This window comes from Lepidochelys kempii, chromosome 8 (genome assembly GCF_965140265.1).
Source record: "Lepidochelys kempii isolate rLepKem1 chromosome 8, rLepKem1.hap2, whole genome shotgun sequence".
In the NCBI taxonomy this organism is placed as follows: Eukaryota; Metazoa; Chordata; order Testudines; family Cheloniidae; genus Lepidochelys; species Lepidochelys kempii.
The window spans coordinates 43,016,378-43,041,437 of NC_133263.1; the positions used below are offsets into that span (position 1 = coordinate 43,016,378).

The following is a 25,060-nucleotide window of genomic DNA, read 5'->3' on the forward strand; positions in this document are numbered from 1 at the left end:
CCCGTCCGCCCCTGCAGCCATCCCCCCTCCTGGCGATGTGACACAGCGTGTCGCCTCGGAAAGGCCCTCTCCAGCACCAACAGAGGAGCTGCCGATCCTGCCACCCCCGTCCGCTCCTGCAGCCATCCCTCCCCCTGCTTCGCCCCCAGTGCCTCTATTACCACCGCCTCCCTGGCCTTCCCCACCGGAGCCGGTGTGTGATCACCCTCCCCCCATGGGGCCCCCCGGAGAGTCATCTGCATCTGCTCAGAAGCTTTCGCTGGTGCAACAAATGGTTCACGCAGCGAAAGCTCGATCAGATCTTACAGCAGAGGAGCTGGCTGATCTGGTCTCCGTTTGCCCGGTGACCTGGCAGAATGATGACCAGGGCAACCCCGTGGGCACCTGGACCACTCTGCCATACTCGGTGGTTAGAGAGGTAAAGAAAGCAATTCGTGAATTTGGCCTGACTAGCACCTTTGTGCGTGGTCTCATTGAAGGGATGGGTGCTGGGTACTCCCTAATCCCTGAGGATTGGAAAACGCTGCTGCGCATGATGTTGTCACCCAGTCATTATGTTATTTGGCTTAGTGAGTATCGGCAGATGGCAGAACGCCAAGCCCAGGTATATAGAGAGCAAGGTATCATTTATGAGCATATGGCAGGGGAGGGCCAGTTTGCTACTATTGAGATGCAGTCTCAACTCCCTCAGGCCGTCTTCCCCATTATTTCCACCTGTGCCCAGCATGCTTTCAAGAAGGTCCCGGATTCAGGCAAGCCTACCAAAAGCTTTGTCAGTATCCGTCAGGGTGCCTTAGAGTCCTTTTTGGATTTTACCAACAGATTGCAGGAGGCTATCCTCCGACAGGTGGATAACACTGAGGCAGCTCACGAGCTCCTGTTAAAATTGGCAGTTGAAAATGCAAATGAGGATTGCCGCCGTGCTCTCCAGGCAGCACAAGCCTCTGGTATTTTAGAGCTCTCAGACATGCTGCGGGCGTGCCAGAACATTGGCACACAAGCCCACAAGGCTGGAGTTCTGGCTGCCGCCCTCAGAAAAACTGGGAAGGAGGGGAAGCGCTGTTACCGCTGTGGTAAGGAGGGTCATTTTCAGCGGGAGTGCCGCTCATCTAAGGCACCAGCCCGACCCTCAAAGAAGTGCCCCAAGTGTGGGAAAGGTTATCACTGGGCTAATCAGTGTCGTAGCGGGTCGGGAAACCGCGCGACGGGTCCCCCCCGAACCCAGGGCCAAACGGGGGTGTTTCCTACTCAGGCAATCGCTCCTCTGCCTTGGAATCCGTAGACTCTATGAGGGCAGCGACTGCTGGAAGTGCAGGGCTTGATTTGATCATGCAGGAGGACACTGACTTTCGGCTGCCAGGGGAGGTCTGTGCCATACCTACACAGGTGACGGGACCTCTCCCTGCCGGCTTTGTAGGTCTTGTTCTCCCTCGCTCACATGCTGGGAAACAGGGCTTTTTTGTCATTCCAGGGGTCATTGATGCTGATTACACTGGCATTATTAAGGTTCAGGTGTGGACTCATCTTCCACAGTTGCTCCCGCGTGGACGGTCAATTGCACAATTGATTTTAGTCCCCTATCAGGTGCCAGCTGCCGAGGATCGAACTCGGGGCAGAGGAGGCTTTGGATCTACGTTGTCTCACTCGCCGTCTCACAGCGCGTCTTCTCCACTTGTTGCTCTGACAATGTCAGTCCGCCCCTCGAAACCTCAGTTAACACTTCTCTTAAATGATGTTCCTTTTACAGGGCTGGTGGACACTGGAGCTGACGTTACAGTGATTCGTGATCTGGAGTGGCCAGTTAGTTGGCCTACGGTTCCTTCTAAAGAGTTGTGGGGGATTGGGGGTAGCAAACCCGGGCGCCAAAGTTTGTCTTGGGTCACGGTCTCTAAACCAGGAGGCCGTGCCCTTGCTACAATCCGCCCTTTTGTGCTCCCTGTCCACCTCAATATTTGGGGCCGTGATTTACTTACAAAGTTAGACACCACCCTCGATATTAACATCTGATGGCCCAAAACCCTCCCTCACCCACCGTGCCCTCCGCCTTACCCTTGGTATGGCAATCCTTAGAGCCCGTATGGATTGACCAGTGGCCCCTCCCTCTAGAAAAGCTAAAAGCGCTTCATTCACTTGTGCAGCAGCATTTGCAAGCACAGCGATTGGAGAGCTCCACCAGTCCCTGGAACACCCCGGTGTTCGTTATTAAGAAAAAATCAGGTGCTTGGCGGCTGTTACATGATTTAAGGGAAATAAATAAACGCATCCAACCTATGGGCCCCTTGCAATTTGGCTTGCCAAATCCAAATTTAATTCCTCAAACCGATCAACTTTGTGTGTTAGATTTAAAAGATTGTTTTTTTACCATCCCCCTTTGCCCTTAGAATTAGCTGCTGTTATTTTGGCCTTTCAACTTTTTGCTGATTGTCCCTTTAATTTAATTGTGGATACCCATTATGTTTATCAGGTAATTGATCATTTACCCCTTGCCCTCATTACCCCTCAGGTTGATGCAGACCTCCTTCACCTGTTTTTGTCTTTACAGCATCTTCTTGCCACTCGTCATTTCCCTTACTTTGTTGCTCATATTCGCAGTCATACCCCTCTGCCTGGGCCACTCACTGAGGGCAATGCACGCGCCGATCGCGCGTTGCGTGGTCAGGTAAATTCCCTTTTTTCTGACACCATTGAAAGCCATGCCTTTTTTCATCAGTCTGCCTCTGTTTTGGCCCGGCAGTTTCACATTCCTGCTGATCAAGCACGTTCCATTGTTCGTTCCTGCCCCCACTGTGCTGCTGCTGCTCCTACTTTTTCTTATGCCGTTAACCCCCGAGGTACCGCAGCAAATCAGCTGTGGCAAATGGATGTTACTCATGTACCACAATTCCGCCCCTATTCATTTTTACATGTTTCCGTTGATACTTATTCAGGCTTCCTTTGGGCAACCCCACAACGTGGGGAAGCCACTAACAAAGTTATTCACCATTTGCTGGCCTGCTTTTCTGTTATGGGTCGCCCTTGCCAAATTAAAACAGATAATGCCCCAGCCTACTGCTCTGCAGCCCTCTCCACCTTTTGTGCCCGCTGGGACGTCCGTCTTAAACACGGAATCCCTTATAATTCCACAGGCCAAGCCATTGTTGAACGTGCCAATCGCACACTCAAAACCTTGCTAGATAAACAATTAAAACAAGGGGAGCTGCGTCTCCGAACCTTAGGAGACATTCAACAACAAATGCATATCCTCTTGTTTACTTTAAATAATTTAACACTGAATGCAGATCAGCAGACTCCTGCGGATCGGCATTTTCACAAATCTGAGGTACTGGAAAGACCGCGTGTCTTTTACCGTCAGCTGCCCGATCCACAGTGGCTGGGCCCAGCACCTCTAATCACTTGGGGTCGGGGATATGCTGCTGTGTCTCTCCCTGCAGGACCGTTGTGGGTTCCAGCCCGGTGTGTGCGACCAGCACTTAAACAACATGGCATGGCACCAGGGGCTGTCGAATCCCATACCAGAGTTTCAGTTGACCTTGGAGGAGACCGCGTTGCCCCCCGAGTCGACAACGGCGGGACGGAAACGGAGGAGGCGTAGCGTCCCAAGCCAGCCCGTGACATGGGGAGCAGTAAAAGCATTGGTCGCCACGGCTCAACGAAAACTGGCAGCAGATCAGCAGCCAGAAACTCCTAAGACTTTGTTTGTGGCGATTCTCGCCCAAATCACTGCTAATTCTGTGATGATTGTGTGCCTTTTGTGCCTGCTATTTCCTGTAGGGGTTGGCTCGGAAGCGCCTCCCCCGTTACAAGCCCGAATGACATATAACATATGGGAAAGATTGGCTTCAATAGCAAATGTTACCCACTTTTGTTTATCTAATTTTGTAGCAGCCGGAGATTTGTTAGGTACATGCCTTATTCCAGTATGTCATCACCCTGAGGAGATGGAGAATAAGACACTGTTCTCTGCTTATGCTAATCTTTCCTCCCAGTACTCTAGCATGGCTAATTGGGGCCCGGCCAACTATACTCTGCCTCGCACGGCTATATCCCTCCACACACCGTACCCGGCCGGGGCTCACAATGTCACCGGTGCGTGTGTAGTTAACTGCACTAGTGCAAAGGTGCCCTTGGGCTGTCAAAAAATTTCTCAATCCCTTTTAAATTGTTCCCATGCTGTTAATGTTTCATATAATTATGGCCATATCATCCTACCATCAGGATGGGTTTTTACTTGTGGTTCATGCACCTTTAATTATATTCCTGCAAATTTAAGTGATGGCACCCTTTGCTGTCTTAGTAGAATGATACTTATATTGCCTTTTGCTGGTCACAATTGTAGTAAAAGAAGTGTACCCCTTTTAGATGATTATATTGCAGATGTTAAGCTTTTGGTTATTTTGTGTTTGTAATCATTGGGCTTATTTTTTTGTTGTTGCTGTGTACAATGTATTCCTTCCTTGTTAAGACTTTGTAAAATTTTGCCCTGGAAAGCTCCCCAGGTTATGTCCTTGTCTGTCTGGGAGTTAAATAGCATGACAAAACAAATTGACGGCTACCATGAGATGGCCAACTATCAATAAACAAAAAAAGGGGAGATGAAGGGTTAATGTCTAGCTATTCCACCTGGAAGCAGGCGGGGCACACCCTGACTGTTTCCTAGGAGCAATGCACACATTGCTCTATCCAAGGACAAGGGCTAGATATGAACCCTGAGAACTTGATTGTTTGGACAGCAACTGTGGGAGGTTTCTTTAGCCTGGGCTCAAGGCCTGAGAACCAGGATTGTAGTAGATAGAGGATGGTAACTAAGCATATGAATCAACGTCATACATTCCTTTGTGTAGCAGTGTGTAATGCTTAGGGGGAGAAATATAATAAAAGGAGAAGGTGGAAGGCAGGGGGGGCAGAACAGCCCATCTCCGCTGACCAGCCTGTTTGCTTGCATAAAGCTGTGTTCTGTCTCATCACTGAACCGCAACACCCAACTAAATCATCCCAGCCAGGACTTTGTCAAGCTGGGCCTTCAAAACCTCTAAGGATGGAGATTCCACCACCTCCTTAAGTAACCCATTCCAGTGCCTCACCACACTTCTAATGAAATAGTTTTTCCTAATATCCAACCTAGACCTCCCCCACTGCAACTTGAGACCATTGCTCCTTGTTCTGTCATCTGTCACCACTGGGAACAGCCAAGCTCCATCCTCTTTGGAACCCCCCTTCAGGTAGTTGAAGGCTGCTATCAAATCCCCCCTCACTCTTCTCTTCTGCAGACTAAATAAGCCCAGTTCCCTCAGCCTCTCCTCATAAGTCATGTGCCCCAGCCCCCTAATCATTTTCGTTGCCCTCCTCTGGACTCTCTTCAATTTGTCCACATCCCTTCTGTAGTGGGGGGTTCAAAACTGGACGCAATACTCCAGATGTGGCCTCACCAGTGCCGAATAGAGGGGAATAACCACTTCGCTCGATCTGCTGGCAACACTCCTACTAATGGAGCCCAATATGCCACTAGCCTTCTTGGCAATAAGGGCACACTGCTGACTCATATCCAGCTTCTCCTCCACTGTAATCCCCAGGTCCTTTTCTGAAGAACTGCTGCTTAGACAGTTGGTCCCCTGCCTGTAGCAATGCATGGGATTCTTACATCCTAAGTGCAGGACTCTGCACTTGTCCTTGTTGAATCTCATCAGATTTCTTTTGGCCCAATCCTTCAATTTGTTTAGGTCACTCTGGACCCTATTCCTACCCCCCAGAGTATCTACCTCTCCCCCCAGCTTAGTGTCATCTGCGAACTTGCTGAGGGTGCAATCCATCCCATCATCCAGCTCGTTAATAAAGATGTTGAACAAAACTGACCCCAGGACCAACCCCTGGAGTACTCCGCTAGATACCGGCTGCCAACTAGACATTGAGCAGTTGATCACTACCTGTTGAGCCCGATGATCTAGCCAGCTTTCTATCCACCTTATAGTCCATTCATCCAGCCCATACTTCTTTAACTTGCTGGCAAGAATACTGTGGGAGACTGAAACAAAAGCTTTGCTAAAGTCAAGATATATCATGTCCACTGCTTTCCCTATATCCACAGAGCCAGTTATCTCATCATAGAAAGCAATCATGTTGGTCAGGCATGACTTGCCCTTGGTGAATCCACGTTGACTGTTCCTGATCACCTTCCTCTCCTCCAAGTGCTTCAAAATGGATTCCTTGAGGACCTGCTCCATGACCAATACAGAACTGTCCAAATACTAGTAAGCTCCTGGGACATGACCAGGAATTGAATTCAGATCATCTCAGTCCCAGCCCTGTGTCAAAATCATAAGAGTGTCCAATACATAGCACAGGGTCAAGTCTGGCTGGCATACTTCTTATACTTAGATTGTAAACTCTTCCGAGCAGGGACCCTCTCCATGTGCTTTGTTTGTATGGAACCTAGCACAATGGGTCCTGGTCCATGGCTGGGGCTCGTAGGCACTACCAGAACACAAATAAATAATAATGCTAATCATGAATTCTTTTTGCGAATACAGACTAACATGGCTGTTACTCTGAAACCTGTTTGTGGTGTGTTAATAAAAAGTTCCATTCAGCCACCAAACAGGAACCATTTCAGTCAACTAGCTTTTGCCAAAGTTGTAAGAGGGTGCAAATTGGGAATGCGAATGAAAGCAGCTATGTTGACGGAAAGATGGGCCAGAATTATGAATGCAAATTGTGACTCTGTGCATCTGACAGCTCCAGTGTTTCACAAGCACCAACAGTGGCCAGTGAGGCAATGTCACTCAAAATGGAATGAACGATCAAGGCCACGGTCACTGAATCTCCCGACTTGGCTGTGATGGGACCAGACCCCACAGGTTCACAGCTAATCTCATTCTGACCGATGCTCAGCATCTTTCCAGTGAAAATCTCCTCTCGCTTTCTGCTGATCCCTTTCCCTGCTGAAGCTTTTGCTAGAACATAAACGAGGTCCCCGCCCACCAACCTTCTCCCATGCACTCTCCCTGAGTACGCTGTGCCAATGCTAGAAAGACATGGGAGGATGAGGTGTCTGTAGGCCACCGTGGAGACCCCGTTCCATGTCAGAGCCCAGCCCCCTGAAAACGGGTGTGCACAACACACACCTGCCAATGGAGCAAGTTAGCATTTACCATGCCGCTCCTGGCAGGCGAGCTGGCGTTCTGAGTGCATATGTGCAGGGGCTGCTTGCTCATTTACATTCCATGGCTTTCCCTGTAAATCCCTCACTGCCCTTTTTCCGGCACCTTTTCTCTTCCCTCTCTGTCGCTCTCCTCGCAGTCACTCCTTGGTTCTCAGATACTAATCCCTTTGTCTGGGCTGCAGGCAGACAGCAGCCAGAGGAAGCACACAGGGAGCACTGGTGATGTTACAGTTTAGCTTTGAATCAGTCAGCATGTTCTCTCCTGACAGAGATGGAGACCCGCAGCTCAGAACAAAGCCTAGGGACAGAGGAGATTCCGTGCCTGAGCCATCAACACTCTCTTGCCATTCTTCTCTAAGGAGAAATAATTTGTCCTTCTAGAAAGCTTCCCTCAAAGCACTTGGCAAATATAGATTAGTTGAGCCCTGTACTCCCCACTTTGAGGAAGGCCCAGTAAATGTCCCTTTTGCAGCAGAACAGACTTCCTCAGAGTCAAGCAGGAAGTGTGGCAGAACTAGGAAGAGAACTTAGGAAACAGAACACCCACACCAGAAGCAATGACATGGGTTGAGGATAGGTGCTTTTCCTCTATACCTGGCTAGGGCTGGCTATTGGGGCTTGGTTGCGCCCAGTCAGTTAAAAGGATCTGAAGAGTTTAGGAGGGGGTTTTGTCCACAGAGACATAGGCAGTGTTGGCAACTGTAACTGGTCAAAATATTTTCAGCAAATAGTAAATTTGCTGAGAAATCCATTTTTGGGGCACTGAAATTATTCATGAATTTGGGGCAAATTCAGCAAACTGTTTTGGCCCTGATTTTTTGGGGGGAAGGGGAAGATGTTGAAAGATTTTGTTTTGACACTTTCAAAATGAACTTATTTGGTTTTGAATCAACATTTCATTTCAAAATGTCATTTTGTTTTGAAATGATTGATTCAAAATGATTCATTCAGCCCAAAGAAATGTTGTTTGCTTGTTTAGTCAATAAATTGAAAAAAAAAAGTCCATTTTAATTTAAAACTAACCAAATTTGAGATTGTTCAGATTGGTCACCAAACCGAGACTCAGTGCTTTGCTCAGCTCTGTTGGTGACAGTTCTGGCTGGAGCATTTGACCACCTGTCTGTTTTAACTTGTGCTCTGAAAGTGGGGCTACTCCAGTGCAAATGTCACAGCTACTTTTGTTCATTCTTGTTGTTCAAGGCAATAATAGCATCTATGTGCAGCATGTGAAGGACAATAAACTAGGAGAGATTATCCTGAGCCTCCGAACAAGGACATAACCTGCTCCCTAATTATTATTATTACATGTGATTTAATGTGCAATCATATGCCAAAATCGAGTGAAGTTACATAATTTGCCAAGAATCTGCCCAAACTCCAATCTGCCCAAACACAATCCAGCCGGGCCAAATGCACTGAGTGTCAAGCAGGTATAATTTGGCCTTAAATATGCCGATTAAATTTCCAATTGGCACTTTACAGTCACTGTGCTATTAGTCTGCTCATCTTCGATTTATACTCCCCGACAGATCATGCAACTACCTGCATCTCAGAGTTGATAGTGTCGTACCAGTACCACCTGCTAGTCTTGTGTTCACGCTGTATGCACTTGGAATGGCCTACTTAATGTAAGAGTAACTCTTGAAATTAATACCTACTGCTTACACAGCGAGGGCTGTGGAATTGCTCACTTACTGTGGAGCGTAAATCCCCAAACAACACTGACTGAACTCCCTTGCTTTCCATCTGAACATTTCATGCTTTAAGCTGACAGCCTGAATCTGCAACTGAACAAGGTGAGCACTTGCAGCGCAGTGTGTCCATGCTGGTCTGGGGGTGGGTTTGCCTCACTACCTCTGCATAAAACCAGTGCAGTCACACTGCCCACTGGATAGCTAGTCCACAGGGCCCAGACAAACCCCTCAAAGAAATGGCTCATGGGATATTTGGAAAGGCCTTCTGGGAGCCCAAAGGGGACTGTGGGAGAAGAGATCAAACTTCCATAATTCCCAGGGAAAACTTGTATTTCTGGGTCCTTTTTCTCAAAATGGAGGCCAGGATGAAGAGTCAGATCTCGCTTGCTGCTCAGCAAGAAAAAGCACTGCTGCAGCAGCATCTGAAAAGGACCTGTGAGGCAGCACGCTCTTGGAATAAGGCATACGTTTTTAACGGTGAGTGTAACATACCATTGCAACAATGTACCAAGGGTCGTGGTGAAGTTTCCTTCACTGGTAATATTTGGGGGATGTTCTCTGGCCTGTGTCATACAGGAGGTCAAACTAGATGATCAATGGTCCTTTCTGGCCTTGGAATCTACGGGAGGAAAAAAACAGTGTCCCTCTGTGTCATAAATATAAAGGGAAGGGTAACAACCTTTATGTATGCACTAATATAAAATCCCTCCTGGCCAGAGGTCAGAATCACTTTACCTGTAAGGGGTTAAGAAGCTCAAATAACCTGGTTATTTATTAAAGCACCTGACCAAAAGGACCAATAAGGAAAGAAGATACTTTCAAACCGGGGGGGGGGGGACGGGGGAGAGAGAGAGAGAGAAAACAAGCAGGTAAACCATCTCTCACCAGCTGAAATGATACATCTAAAATTATGGAAATTGTAAGTAAATGCAAAGAAATGTGTTAGATTAACTTTTGTTTTAGCTTGTGAATTTTCCTTATGCTAAGAGGGAGTTTTATTCCTGTTTTTTGTAACTTTGAAGCTAAGCCTAGAGGGGAATCCTCTGTGTTATTAAATCTTTTTATTTACCCTGTAAAGTTACCTTCCATCCTGATTTTGCAGGTGTGATTCTTTTACTTTTTTTTTTAAATAAAATTCTTCTTTTAAGAACCTGATTGATTTTCAGTGTTTTAAAAACCCAGGGGTTTGGTCTGTGCTCACTTTTTAACCAGTTGGTTAGTATATTATTCTCAAGCCTCCCCAGGAAAGGGGGTGAAGGGGTTTGGGGAAATATTTTGGGGAAACAGGGACTCCTAGTGGCCCTTTTTCCTGGATTTTTGTCGAAATCACTTGGTGGTAGCAGCAATACCATCCAAGGACAAGGAAAGGATTTGTGCCTTGGGGAAGTTTTAACCTAATCTCGTAGAAATAAGCTTAGGGGGTCTTTCATGTGGGTCCCCACATCTATACCCCAGAGTTCAGAGTGGGGAGGGAATCCTGACACTTTGCATGCCCCAAAGCAGAGCCTGCCTGCTCTTCCATTCCTCTCCCCCTTTGGTGCATCACTAATTTGGCTATTTGTGATCTCAGACGCATGCCCCCTTGGCTGATCTGTAGGGTCTGGTCATAACACGGCTTGTGAGGAAAGCTGATGAGACATTTTTGCTGGAATAGTTTTGCATCAGAAAACACAATTTTGCCAAAATCAAAGCATTTTGTGGAAAAGTTGATTTCAATGACTTTTTTCATGGAAAAGTGTTGAAATGAAGTGTTGTAGTAATGCTGAAATGTTTTGGTTTAATAAGGTAAAAATGTTTCTTGTTTACTTTATCATTTAATTTCATTGCCTGAGTAATTACTCAGGGGTCAGGGCAGCTTGTACAGCCTGCACTGATGTGTCACTGCTCCAGTAACCAAGCTAGGTAGATTAAAACTAGCTTGCCTATGTGTCCACAAGCTGCAGTCAGACCTTGTGAATGACGAGTAAATATACCCTCTGGTTAGATTGTTATATTATATTATAGTTCATGTTTTATGGTATAATACTTCAGCATGATCAAAACAAAATATTTTGAAGTTTGCAGATCAAATTTTTTCAGAATTTCCATTCCATGAACATTTTTGAAGTTGTGACTTTTTGTTCTGATTTGGAATGAAAACAAATTTCAGAATGTTGGCCTTTCCTGTGGGATGGAAATTCCATTTTCTGACTAGCTGTACCTGTTAACGTGAGGAATAAGAAACTTCAGGGTTAATAATAACTATAGTGATGGCTCATCCATCCCTGGGACTACCAAAGACAGAGAAAAAAGGTGTGATAATTTCTGGTCATATTTGAATTCCTGGGCCTTCCTGCAAAGGGCTAAAGGTGGTGAGGGCATCAAGGTAGTGTTCAGTTACACATGTAGTAAGACCGTACTGGGGAGAGGAGAGGAATACTGCAGGAATTGGAGCCATGAGGTGGCATTCAGTTCCAAGGGTCCAGAGATATTTGCTTATTGCAGGCAAACAGGATCTTTGACAACATCTGTATGCAGAGGGGTACCAGCAAGGGAATGAGCAGGCCTGTCTGAGAGTGCTACTCATGCTGCCTTCCCTCCTCCTGCGCACTCCCTGGCCACTCCAGTCCAGCTCTGCTCCCTCCACTCCTCTGAAGCCACCCTCACCAAGTTCACTAATGATCTCCCCAGCTGCGTCTGTTTCTCTTTCTCATCTTGGCTGTCTCTCTCCTCTTGACTTCTCGGACTGCATTGTCTACACTAGAGCTGCTGCAGCGGCACCTCCCTGAGAGGCGGTACCTAGGGTGATGAAAGAATTCTTCCCTTGATCGTGCTGCATCTATACTGCACAAGGCACGAAATATTTCACAGCCCTGAGCAATGTGGCTGGGTCAATCTAATATTTAACTGTAGACCAGGCTTTAGTCTCACTGCAAAGTGATGCTGGTTTAGCTACGTCAGCTAGGAGTGTGAACCAAATCCCCATCTACTCCTTGCCTCTCCCACTGTGCACAGTCTGACTTCTCTGCCAACCCCTTGGGAGCTCCCTCTGTCAGCTCACATTCCCATGCTACAGAGAGTGTATGTTCCTGAAGTGCTCTTACAAAACAGAGTCAGAACACGGACCCTGCCAAACATTTACACCAAGTGTGAGATATCACATTCAACCTGACATTACAGCAAGTGCTAACAACACCTCCAGGGCAGGTGTGGGGAAAGGAGAACAAGCTGATGGTTCAGATCCCAGGAGTCCCTGTTCATCCCCATATGGATAAAGACAAGTTTGAGGGAGCAACCTTTGTAGCAAGTGGGAGGGCTGAACCAGGGGAGGGAGACGTACAAAGGGGCAAGTGGTTAGGAGGGGCAGCAGAGGCTGTATGAGCATCAGCATAGGGTACATCTACACTGTGATAAAAGATGCACGGCACAACCCCGGTCAACTGACTCGGGCTTGTGGACTATCACATTGCAGCAGGAAGCTTCTGCAGTAAAAGCAGTTGAAGTGAAGGTCCCATTGTCCTGCAGGGAGAAGCAGGGATGTGGCATATACCTGAGCTCATCATAATTACCATGGGCAGGGCCAAACGGGCATTATAGACAGAAATGCACTGCCCCATGGAAATCTCAGAGGGGATTGCACAGTGGAGACAGTCACTCCACAAGCACCCCAGAAGATGCGGGTGACAGGGCACATCTGTATCTGTTAAACAGTGTGGCCCTCCCGGTTATTGGGAGTAGGGCTGGGCAACATGTTTTTGACAAAACTTTTCTCTGTCAGAAACAGCCATTCTGTCAAATGTTTTGAGGAAATGCACTGGGCTCAATTAACATGGCCTCAGGAATGTGTCCCAGGCCATGCAGCAATTCTGGGGGGGCTCTCCCTGGCTATATGCTATTCTGAGGTAATTGTCTGACTCTCTTGTGTTTTTTCCATGAAAAATTTCAAAAGGTTTAATTTCTGTTCCATAGCAGAACAAAAATAAATTGCAAAACCTTGACTTTTTGGCCAGACAGAATTGCTGTTTTCCAGACCGGCCCGGCAGTGCACATTGCCACATGACCACGTGCTGTACAAATTAAACAACACATGGCACCTCCCCCACAGGGTGGAAGGGCTAGGCAGAGACCTGACAAGAGAGGCTGACACAACACGGGAAGTGGCTGGCTTCCATTCCTGGCTCTGCTGCTGATCTCACGTGTGACCTTTGGCCAGTCACAACCCTCCTGCCTCTTGTCTGGTTAGGTTGTCAGCTCTTTGGTGTAGGGGCAGGCTTGCAGTCTGGGCTGGCGCCTCTAGGTGGCACAAATTAATACAAAGAGGCAGGTGAAAGGAGTGACGAGGGCTCCAGCTCCAGAGTGAGCCTGATGGCAGGGCAAGCTGGGGCTGGATGACAGGGGATGGATCACTCGATGATTACCTGTTCTGTTCATTCCCTCTGGAGCATCTGGCATTAGCTGCTATCAGCAAACAGGATACTGGGCTAGATGGACCATTGGTCCTACTCAGTGCAGCCGTTCTTATATGGAATATAGCTGTGTTTGTGATGTCATATTCATGCATAATGGGTGTATTAGTGTGAGCACAATAATCAGAAGACAAGCTCCCCCTTTTCTTGCTCTACCCCATTGCCTTCCTCTGGTGCTTGCTCTGTGACAGCAATAGTGTCTGGGGTTTGCAGCCGTGGCAGGATCTTTTCACCCCACTGTGCCATAGATGGGTCAGTAGAAACTCATTCTTATTCCGCTGCGTTGGAGGGAGGGGAACTGGTGATGCAGCATCATTAGTGCCCTGCCCTTTGCACAGCACCTTTGGAGACCTGGGCCTGTTTGTTTGACTCTGTCACAATCGCCAGGGCACAAGCTTTTTGGCACATGCTGTGAATCTAAATGGGTGCTGCCTCTGGCTCTGTTTGATGGACAACAGTTCTGCACGAGCATTCTTCCTGCCAGCCCCATAAAAACTAAGACCTGAGTTGTGCTGCTGTGGTAATTATTTTCTCTGCAGTGGCAGACAGCAGCATCTCTCTCTCTCTTTTGTTGTAGCTGGGTGATGGGCAGCTGCAGGCACTGGGGAGGAAAAGGGTGGCCTGACCACTTAAAAAGGACTTTTGCCAACTTTGATTCTTTGTAGCCAAACACAATGGTTGAAATGACAGTGCAGGTGCTTTCTAAAGACATGACACAGGGATGAGGGCCTGGGAGCTGCTGAGACCTGTATCATCTCCTGGGACTGGGTGATGAGAGACACAACTGGAGCAACTGCCCTGATTCTCCCTCCTCAAGAGAAGCAGCTGGAGCCACATACTTATAAAATCTACTAATAGCTGGCCACCAGACCACCCCAGGGCTTCCTGGTGGCAGGGAGGAGATCCTAGGAGGTCCTGTGCAAAGTTAAAGCAAATAATTGGAGTCAGGATACCTAGGTTCTATTCCTGACTGGGCAGCTAATCTTCTGTGTGACAGTGGGCAAGTCCCTGCCCCTCTTTATGCCTCAGTTTCCCCATCTGTAAAATGGGAGCTAATGATCCTGACCGTCCATGACAAAAGGCTTGGAGATGTGCTGTATAACAGCTGGGTTGTATTATAATGTGGTAAGGCCTTGATCCTGATGGGGGCCAATAACCACTATCACAATGCAAATAATAGTGCACTCCCAGCATACCTTTGTACTAGCTCTGTCTGTGTTTGGAAAACATTTTATAATCAGCCTGAGTTACTCAGAAATATTTGTCATTTGGACAATATGAATAAAGCTCATTGACAGGCAACTAGACTGAGAAAAATATAGACTACTTCAAGCTTCCAGAAATATTCTTCTGCCCAAGATCATACAATGGGTTTCATTTTGGGCAAAGGCAGAGGCGAAGCGTGTGAAGGACATGCGGGGTCACGTCTCCCCTCCCCCCGATTTACTGCTTGGCTTGTACTGAGCATGCTCACACTGCTGCCCCTCCCCCCGCTATTAGCAGGCACAGGTCGTCTCGGGGTAGAGAGAAAGGGCTTGGTTTAACTTGGTCTTATAATGGACAGCTAGCTTCAGCCTTAACTCTAGAGAGATCATAGTATCATAGAATATCAGGGTTGGAAGGAACCTCAGGAGGTCATCTAGTCCAATCCCCTGCTCAAAGCAGGACCAATCCCCAACTAAATCATCCCAGCCAGGGCTTTGTCAAGCCTGACCTTAAAAACTTCAAAGGAAGGAGATTCCACCACCTCCCTAGGTAACGCATTCCAGGGCTTCACCACCCTCCTAGTGAAAAAGTTTTTCCTAATATCCAACCTAAACCTCCCCCACTGCAACTTGAGACCATTACTCCTTGTTCTGTCATCTGCTACCACTGAGAACAGTCTACATCCATCCTCTTTGGAACCCCCTTTCAGGTAATTGAAAGCAGCTATCAAATCCCCCCTCATTCTTTTCTTCTGCAGACTAAACAATCCCAGTTCCCTCAGCCTCTCCTCATAAGTCATGTGTTCCAGCCCCCTGATCCTTTTTGTTACCCTCCGCTGGATGCTTTCCAATTTTTCCACATCCTTCTTGTAGTGTGGGACCCAAAACTGGACACAGTACTCCAGATGAGACCTCAGCAATGTTGAATAGAGAGGAACGATCACGTCCCTCAATCTGCTGGCAATGCCCCTACTTATACACCCCAAAATGCCATTGGCCTTCTTGGCAACAAGGGCACATTGTTGACTCATATCCAGCTTCTTGTCCACTGTAATCCCTAGGTCCTTTTCTGTAGAACTGCTGCCTAGCCATTCGGTCCCTAGTCTGTAGCGGTGCATGGGATTCTTCCGTCCCAAGTGCAGAACTCTGCACTTGTCCTTGTTGAACCTCATCAGATTTCTTTTGGCCCAATCCTCTAATTTGTCTAGATCCCTCTGTATCCTATTCCTACCCTCCGGTGTATCTACCACTCCTCCCAGTTTAGTGTCATCTGAAAACTTGCTGAGGGTGCAATCCACGCCATTCTCCAGATCATTAATGAAGATATTGAACAAAACCGGCCCCAGGACCGACCCTTGGGGCACTCCGCTTGATCCCGGCTGCCAACTAGACATGGAGCCATTGATCACTACCCGTTGAGCCCGATGATCTAGCCAGCTTTCTATCCACCTTATAGTCCATTCATCTAGCTCATACTTTTTAACTTGCTGACAAGAATACTGTGGGAGACTGTAACAAAAGCTTTGCTAAAGTCAAGGAATAACACGTCCACTGCTTTCCCCTCATCCATAGAGCCAGTTAGCTCATCATAGAAGGCAACTAGATTAGTCAGGCATGACTTGCCCTTGGTGAATCCATGCTGACTATTCCTGATCACTTTCCTCTCCTCTAAGTGCTTCAGAATTGATTCCTTGGGGACCTGCTCCATGATTTTTCCAGGGACTGAGGTGAGGCTGACTGGCCTGTAGTTCCCCGGATCCTCCTCCTTCCCTTTTTTAAAGATGGGCACTACATTAGCCTTTTTCCATTTGTCCGGGACCTCCCCAATTGCCATGAGTTTTCAAAGATAATGGCCAATGGCTCTGCAATCACATTCACCAACTCCTTTAGCTCTCGGATGCAGCACATCCGGCCCCATGGACTTGTGCTCATCCAGCTTTTCTAAATAGTCCTGAACCACTTCTTTCTCCACAGAGGGCTGGTCACCTCCTCCCCATGCTGTGCTACCCAGTGCAGTAGTCTGGGAGCTGACCTTGTTTGTAAAGACAGAAGCAAAAAAAGCATTGAGTACATTAGCTTTTTCCACATCCTCTGTCACTAAGTTGCCTTCCTCATTCAGTAACGGGCCCACACTTTCCTTGACTTTTTTCTTGTTGCTAATATACAGAAACTTCTCACTTAAAGTCATCCCGGTTAACGTTGTTTTATTGTTATATTGCTGATCAATTAGGGAACATGCTCATTTAAAGTTGTGCAATGCTCCCTTCTAAGGTCGTTTGGCTGCTGCCTGCTTTGTCCTCTGCTTGCAGGAAGAGCAGCCCGTTGCAGCTAGCTGGTGGGTGGTTGAAGTAGGGTGGACTGGCAGCCCCCCTATCAGCTCCCCACTGCCCTAAATTCCCTGTGCAGCAGCTGCTCAGCAGGCTATCAATTGCCAGCAGTTCAGCTGTCCCTCTCCCACTGCCATGTGCTGCTCCTGCCCTCTGCCTTGGAACTGCTCCCCAAGACTCCTGCTTGCTGTGGGGGGGGGAGGAGAAGAAGAGGGGGGCTAATATCAGGGTGTCCCCTTCCCCCCTGCTCCTGCACCCCACTTACCCCATCTTCCATAGAGCAGGGGGGACATACGGATGGAGGGAGCTGCTGTCCGGTCTCAGCTTGCTGATCTAATTAACAAGGCAATGTACTTCTGACCCCACTCTTCATACTTAAAGGGGAAATCTCTATCTCACAAACACACACATGGTGTGTGTCTCTGTTTCTGTCTGCCCTCCCTCCTTTCCTGTAGAGTGTGAGAGTTAATCCTTGAGGGCTCAGCCAATTGCTAGTTCATCATTTAGCAGTAAGGCATTCCCTGGGAAATATCCCACCCTCTGACTTCACCACCTCAACCAAGCTTCACAATCACCGTCACTGTGTACCAGTATTAAATTGTTTGTTTAAAACTTATACTGTGTATATATATATATATATTGTGACAAAGCTCTGTCCTTGCCTCCATGGGTCCCGCATTTCCTGACAGATTTTGCTAGCCTCAGAGGCTGACTGTCACCCTCCATGTAACCCTTCTCTCTCTAGAGACAAGGGTCACAGTCTACTGAGCCATTTTCATCATAAGCCAGCAAGGGAGGTGAGAAGTTATCCTTCCTTGCACAGTCTCTGTTGTCTCCTAGTCTCAGTGATTAATCAGGGGGCAAAGGGGGGGGAGCCCTGGCCCACACTCTACTCCAGGCTCCAGCCCAGGGACCCTAATAGTATCAGCTATGGTAGCTGACCTTTTAGAAACATGACATGTCCAATTCCCTGGGCTACTTCCCCCACAGCAGCCCTCACTTCCTCAAGCTCCACTTCACCCTTACCTCAGGGCCTCCTTCCTTGTGCCTGATATGGTGTGTACTACTCAGTCTCTCCAACAGTGCAACTTCCTCCCACAGCTCCTGACATGCACACCCACCTGACTGACTGGGAGGCTTTTAACTAGTTTCAGCCAGCCCCTGATTGGTTTCAGGTGTCCCAATCAACCTAGCATTCTCCCTGCCTTCTGGAAAGTTCTTAATTGGCCCCAGGTGTCTTAATTGACCTGGAACAGCTGCCATTTCACTTATCCTGGTACCAGGGATTTGTTTAGCCTGGAGCTAATATATCTATCTCCCACTACTTTTCTATAGCCATCTGACCTTGCCCCATCACTATATATATATATATATATATATAGTCTTTTGTCTGGTGAAAAAAATTTCCCTGGAACCTAACTCCCTCATTTACATTAAGTCTTATGGGGAAATTGGATTCGTTTAACATCATTTCCCTTAAAGTCGCATTTTTCAGGAACATAACTGGAACGTTAAGTGAGGAGTTCCTGTACCTGAAGAAACCCTCCTTGTTACTCTTAACATCTCTTGCTAGCTGCAACTCCAGGTGTGATTTGGCCTTCCTGATTTCACTCCTGCATAACTGAGCAATATTTTTATACTCATCCCTGGTCATTTGGCCAATCTTCCACTTCTTGTAAGCTTCTTTTTTGTGTTTAAGAACAGGATTTCACTGTTAAGCCAAGCTGGTCGCCTGCCATATTCACTATTCTTTCTACACATCGGGATGGTTTGTCCCTGTAACCTCAATAAGGATTCTTTAAAATACAGCCAGCTCTCCTGGACTCCTTTCCCCCTCATGTTATTCTCCCAGGGGATCCTGCCCATCAGTTCCCCGAGGGAGTCAAAGTCTGCTTTTCTGAAGTCCAGGGTCTGTATTCTGCTGCTTTCCTTTGTTCCTTGTGTCACAATCCTGAACTTGACCATCTCATGGTAACTGCCTCCCAGGTGCCCATCCACTTTTGCTTCCCCTATTAATTCTTACCAGTTTGTGAGCAGCAGGTCAAGAAGAGCTCTGTCCCTAATTGGTTCCTCCAGCACTTGCACCAGGAAATTGTCCCGTAAACTTTCCAAAAACTTCTTGGATTGTCTGTGCGCTGCTGTATTGCTCTCCCAGCAGATATCAGGGTGATTGAAGTCTCCCATGAGAACCAGGGCCTGTGATCTAGTAACTTCCATTAGTTGCCGGAAGAAAGCCTCGTCCACCTCATCCCCCTGGTCTGGTGCTCTATAGCAGACTCCCACCACAACATCACCCTTGTTCCTCACACTTCTAAACTTAATCCAGATGCCCCAGAATCCATAGCTGTGCTGTAGGGAACAGGCCTGCATTGGCTGGAAGGAGGGAGGGGAAGACTAGATGTACCAGACGAGGTCTCCTCCACCTCCGACGTCTGTCAGCCAGATTCTGATCTCAGTGATGCGGGTGTCTGATTCCAGCGACACACGTGCATTGGTGGCATGACGGTGAGTAAAGCTGCCTTCTAAGGCCTGGTCCACACTAGAAAATTCAGCTATATCAGCCAAAGAATTCTTCTGTCAACCCAGCGCCCACCTCCTGGGTATTACCTGTGCTGATGGGAGAAGTCTGGCTGTGCAGGGAGTGTCTCCACTGCAGTACTCAGCAGTGCTGCTGCAGCGGCCGTGCCATAATGTTTAGGTGCAGACAAGCCCTATGCCGTTCACCTGTGTGTGATTGCCAGCATGGCAGTGGGCTAACTGAGGAAAGATTGCGGGCTGCCTAGGTGGTAACCTGCCTTATGGGGGTGGGAGGGTAAATACACTGAAGACTGGAAGTGCTCAGATACTATCACAATGGGGCCAGATAAGTGCCTTGGATACATTGGTGTAAATCCCTGATTCACTTCACTGGTCCTACACAAAACCCACAGGCTGGAACTCAGAGGAGAAATAGGCCCTTGGCAAACCCCAGGACAGGCACCAGAGATCAGTTTAACCTACCAGAGGAAGCTAATGCAGGCCCTGCCCAAGCACCAGAACCCAGAGCCCATATGCTGCAGCACAGAGGGGTGCATTTTTACTCACTGGAAGGCTGAGGGCTGCAGCTAATTTGCATAAATTATTAAATCAAAAATAAACATGCACGTTCCTAGCTGTGGTTTGTGCTTGTGGTCTCCTGTGTAGTTCAACCAAAACTGAATGGTGGTTAGCTTCACCAGCACGAGATACCTGCAGTTGGGGTTATCCACCTAACCCCAACTCCAAGCCAGCCCAAATGGAGCGCTTCAGATCTGGATCCAAATTCGAGGGCATGAAGCTATACTAGCAGCATCACTTGGTTCATGGCAGGTCAGGGTCGGGAAAGGCTGGCATCTTACTGGACTCAATGGATATTCTCCCTTGGCAACTGTAAAGCCCTGCAAGTGGAGCACTGAAAAACTACCAGCTCTTGGAGAGGCTCATCCTGATGCTCATAAGAGTTAGCAGGAATCATGGACTCTCCCAGCAACCCCAGTGTCTGCACTTGGAAACTAACAGTTTTGTGTTGACGACTTATGTTTAATTCCCCAGTCTCATGGAAGAGGCACAATGGGATCCAATGGCTGGAAGTTGAAACTGGACAGATTCAGACTGCAAATAAGAGTGAGGATAATTAGCCATTTTAATTTAAGTTATTTTAATTTAAGTTAATTTAAGTTTTAATATAAATAATTTAAGCTAGGGTAATTAGCCATTGGAACACACCTACAATGTGGTGGAGTCTCCATCACCAGCAATGATTAAATCAAAATGGGATGTTTTTCTAACAGACCTGCTCTAGTTCACACAGGAAGTACTTTTGGAAAGGCCTGTGTTATACAGGAGCTCAGACTAGATGATCACAGCAGTCTCATCTGGCCTTATCACCTAGGAGTCTATGAAATTTGACCACAAAGATCACTTTTTTGTGGGCATCCATGGCAGTTTTACTTGGAGAAGCTGGGTTAAAAGTTGTATGGAAAGCAGCATCAGGTTGGAGGGGAAACTGTAAAATGCTTTACTTGTTATGGAGCGGGTGAAAATTTGATTCCTTCCCATCTCTGCCATTCAGCAGGCAGGAGGCCTACAAGACTTGAATTGGTTAAAATGGCATGAAAAAATGGTCAAGATAAATGACAATTTACTGCGTTGTGAGGAGGTGCTTAGGGGGTCACCATAGGGACAGCATAAGGACTTTTCTTATTTAAAAACTTTGTTAGCAATTAGAAGGATGATGTGAACAATGAGGACATTAATGACGTTTACAGATTATTCTAATTTGGGGAGGATTACAAATGTCAGAGAGGGCAGAGAAATGGCACAGTGGGATCTAGTGCAGGGGATAGAGGAATGCTAAGCCCAACTATGGAAAATGTCAGTTCCAAATGAATTATTTTGAGCAAGTTGTGAGTTGATGTAAAAGAAGTGACTTTGTGTGTACAAAGTGCAAGCTGGTCTCCATATTGGAAGAGAAGGTTCAAGGTCTGGAGCAACAGGTATCGATCCTGCGTTGCATAAGAGAAACTGAAGATTTCCTGGACAGACGTCAGGATATGCTTCTACAGGCACAAGGTTCTGAAGATTCACAGCAGCGCGGACAGGAGGACGGTGAAGAAATCTGGCAACATGTGACCTCCAGAAGAAGAAGGGGGAACGTCCATGTACCAGCAACATGGATACAGGTAAGTAACCGTTTTCATGTTCTCTCCACAGGTACCATTGTGGGGAGTGGCCCAGATGATACGTCTGGGGGAAGGGAGCAGAAGGAGACTCCACCAGTTGAAAAGCATGAGATGCACTGTCCTAAGGTTGGGGGTTCCACGACCACCACGCCCAAGAGAAAGAGGCGGGTGGTGGTGGTTGGGTACTCTCTCCTCAGGGGGACTGAGTCATCTATCTGCTGCCCTGACCGGGAAAACAGAGAAGTCCGCTGCTTGCCAGGAGCTAAGATTCGCGATGTGACGGAGAGTCTGCCGAGACTCATCAAGCCCTCGGACCGCTACCCCTTCCTGCTTTTCCACGTGGGCACCAATGATATTGCCAAGAATGACCTTGAGCGGATCACTGCAGACTATGTGGCTCTGGGAAGGAGGATAAAGGAGTATGAGGCGCAAGTGGTGTTCTCGTCCATCCTCCCCGTGGAAGGAAAAGGCCGGGGTAGGGACCGTCGAATCGTGGAAATCAATGAATGGCTACGCAGGTGGTGTCGGAAAGAAGGCTTTGGATTCTTCGACCATGGGATGGTGTTCCAAGAAGGAGGAGTGCTAGGCAGAGACGGGCTCCACTTAACGAAGAGAGGGAAGAGCATCTTCGCGAGCAGGCTGGCTAACCTAGTGAGGAGGGCTTTAAACTAGGTTCACCGGGGGAAGGAGACCAAAGCCCTGAGGTAAGTGGGGAAGCGAGATACCAGGAGGAAGCACGAGCAGGAGCATGTGGGGGAGGGGCTCCTGCCTCATACTGAGAACAAGGGGCGATCAGCGGGTTATCTCAAGTGCCTATATACAGATGCACAAAGCCTGGGAAACAAGCAGGGAGAACTGGAGGTCCTGGCAAAGTCAGGGAATTATGATGTGATTGGAATAACATAATATGGAGACTTGGTGGGATAACTCGCATGACTGGAGTACTGTCATGGATGGGTATAAACTGTTCAGGAAGGACAGGGAGGCCAGAAAAGGTGGGGGAGTTGCATTGTATGTAAGGGAGCAGTATGACTGCTCAGAGCTCAAGTATGAAACTGCAGAAAAACCTGAGAGTCTCTGGATTAAGTTTAGAAGCCTGAGCAACAAGGGTGATGTCGTGGTGGGAGTCTGCTATAGACCACCGGACCAGGGGGATGAGGTGGACGAGGCTTTCTTCTGGCAAGTCGCAGAAGCTACTAGATCACACGCCCTGGTTCTCATGGGTGACTTCAATCATCCTGACATCTGCTGGGAGAGCAATACAGCGGTGCACAGACAATCCAGGAAGTTTTTGGAAACTGTAGGGGACAATTTCCTGGTGCAAGTGCTGGAGGAACCAACTAGGGACAGAGCTCTTCTTGACCTGCTGCTCACAAACTGGGAAGAATTAGTAGGGGAAGCAAAAGTGGATGGGCACCTGGGAGGCAGTGACCATGAGATGGTCAAGTTCAGGATTGTGACACAAGGAAGAAAGGAAAGCAGCAGAATACAGACCCTGGACTTCAGAAAAGCAGACTTTGACTCCCTCAGGGAACTGATGGGCAAGATCCCCTGGAAGAATAACATGAGGGGGAAAGGAGTCCAGGAGAGCTGGCTGTATTTTAAAGAATCCTTATTGAGGTTACAGGGACAAACCATCCCGATGTGTAGAAAGAATAGTGAATATGGCAGGCGACCAGCTTGACTTAACAGTGAAATCCTTGCTGATCTTAAACACAAAAAAGAGGCTTACAAGAAGTGGAAGACTGGACAAATGACCAGGGAGGAGTATAAAAATATTGCTCGGGCATTTAGGAATGGAATCAGGAAGGCTAAATCACACCTGGAGTTGCAGCTAGCGAGGGATGTTAAGAGTAACAAGAAGGGTTTCTTCAGGTATATTGGCAATAAGAAGAAATCCAAGGAAAGTGTGGGCCCCTTACTAAATGAGGGAGGCAACCTAGTTACAGAGGATGTGGAAAAAGCTAACATACTCAATGCTTTTTTTGCCTCTATCTTCACGAACAAGGTCAGCTCCCAGACTACTGCACTGGGCAGCACAGCCTGGGGAGGAGGTGGCCAGCCCTCTGTGAAGGAAGAAGTGGTTCGGGACTATTTAGAAAAACTGGACGTGCACAAGTCCATGGGGCCAGATGCGTTGCATCCGAGAGTGCTAAAGGAATTGGCGGATGTGATTGCAGAGCCATTGGCCATTATCTTTGAAAATTCATGGCGGTCGGGCAAAGTCCTGGAAGATTGGAAAAAGGCTAATGTAGTGCCCATCTTTAAAAAAGGGAAGAAGGAGGATCCTGGGAACTACAGGCCAGTCAGCCTCACCTCAGTCCCCGGAAAAATCATGGAGCATGTCCTCAAGGAATCAATTCTGAAGCACTTAGAGGAGAGGAAAGTGATCAGGAACAGTCAGCATATATTCACCAAGGGAAAGTCATGCCTGACTAATCTAATTGCCTTCTATGATGAGATAACTGGTTCTGTGGATGAAGGGAAAGCAGTGGACGTGTTATTCCTCGACTTTAGCAAAGCTTTTGACACGGTCTCCCACAGTATTCTTGTCAGCAAGTTGGATGGATGCATTACAAGGTGGGTAGAAAGTTGGCTAGATTGTCGGGCTCAACGGGTAGTGATCAATGGCTCCATGTCTAGTTGGCAGCCGGTATCTAGCGGAGTGCCCCAAGGGTTGGTCCTGGGGCCGGTTTTGTTCAATATCTTCATTAATGATCTGGAGGATGGTGTGGATTGCACCCTCAGCAAGTTTGCAGATGACACTAAACTGGGAGGAGTGGTAGATACGCTGGCGGGTAGGGATAGGGTACAGAGGGACCTAGACAAATTGGAGGATTGGGCCAAAAGAAATCTGATGAGGTTCAACAAGGACAAGTGCAGAGTCCTGCACTTAGGACGGAAGAATACAATGCACCGCTACAGACTAGGGACTGAATGGCTAGGCAGCAGTTCTGCAGAGAAGGGCCTAGGGGTGACAGTGGATGAGAAGCTGGATATGAGTCAACTGTGTGCCCTTGTTGCCAAGAAGGCCAATGGCATTTTGGGGTGTAGAAGTAGGGGCATAGCGAGCAGATCGAGGTACGTGATCATTCCCCTCTATTCAACATTGGTGAGGCCTCATCTGGAGTACTGTGTCCAGTTTTGGGCCCCACACTACAAGAAGGATGTGGATAAATTGGAGAGAGTCCAGCAAAGGGCAACAAAAATGATTAGGGGACTGGAACACATGACTTATGAGGAGAGGCTGAGGGAACTGGGATTGTTTAGTCTACGGAACAGAAGAATGAGGGGGGATTTGATAGCTGCTTTTAACTACCTGAAAGGTGGATCCAAAGAGGATGGATCTAGACTATTCTCAGTGGTAGCAGATGACAGGACAAGGAGTAATGGTCTCAAGTTGCAGTGGGGGAGGTTTAGGTTGGATATTAGGAAAAACTTTTTCACTAGGAGCGTGTTGAAACATTGGAATGCGTTACCTAGGGAGGTGGTGGAATCCCCTTCCTTAGAAGTTTTTAAGGTCAGGCTTGACA

At 47.7% G+C, this 25,060-nt stretch overlaps 1 protein-coding gene across 3 annotated transcripts in view; it reads right to left on the reverse strand.

Moving 5' to 3' along the window:
- Window positions 1–25,060, reverse strand: part of LOC140916532 (transmembrane protein 121) — a 186,065-nt gene that overhangs the window by 37,616 nt on the left and 123,389 nt on the right. Inside the window, exon 2 of one of the 3 annotated variants that reach the window (XM_073358187.1) lies at window positions 9,343–9,469. The exons of the other annotated variants lie outside the window; for them this stretch is intronic. The gene's annotated coding sequence lies outside the window, so the exon portion shown is untranslated. The remainder of the gene's footprint in view (window positions 1–9,342; window positions 9,470–25,060) is intronic. 3 annotated transcript variants of the gene reach the window in all.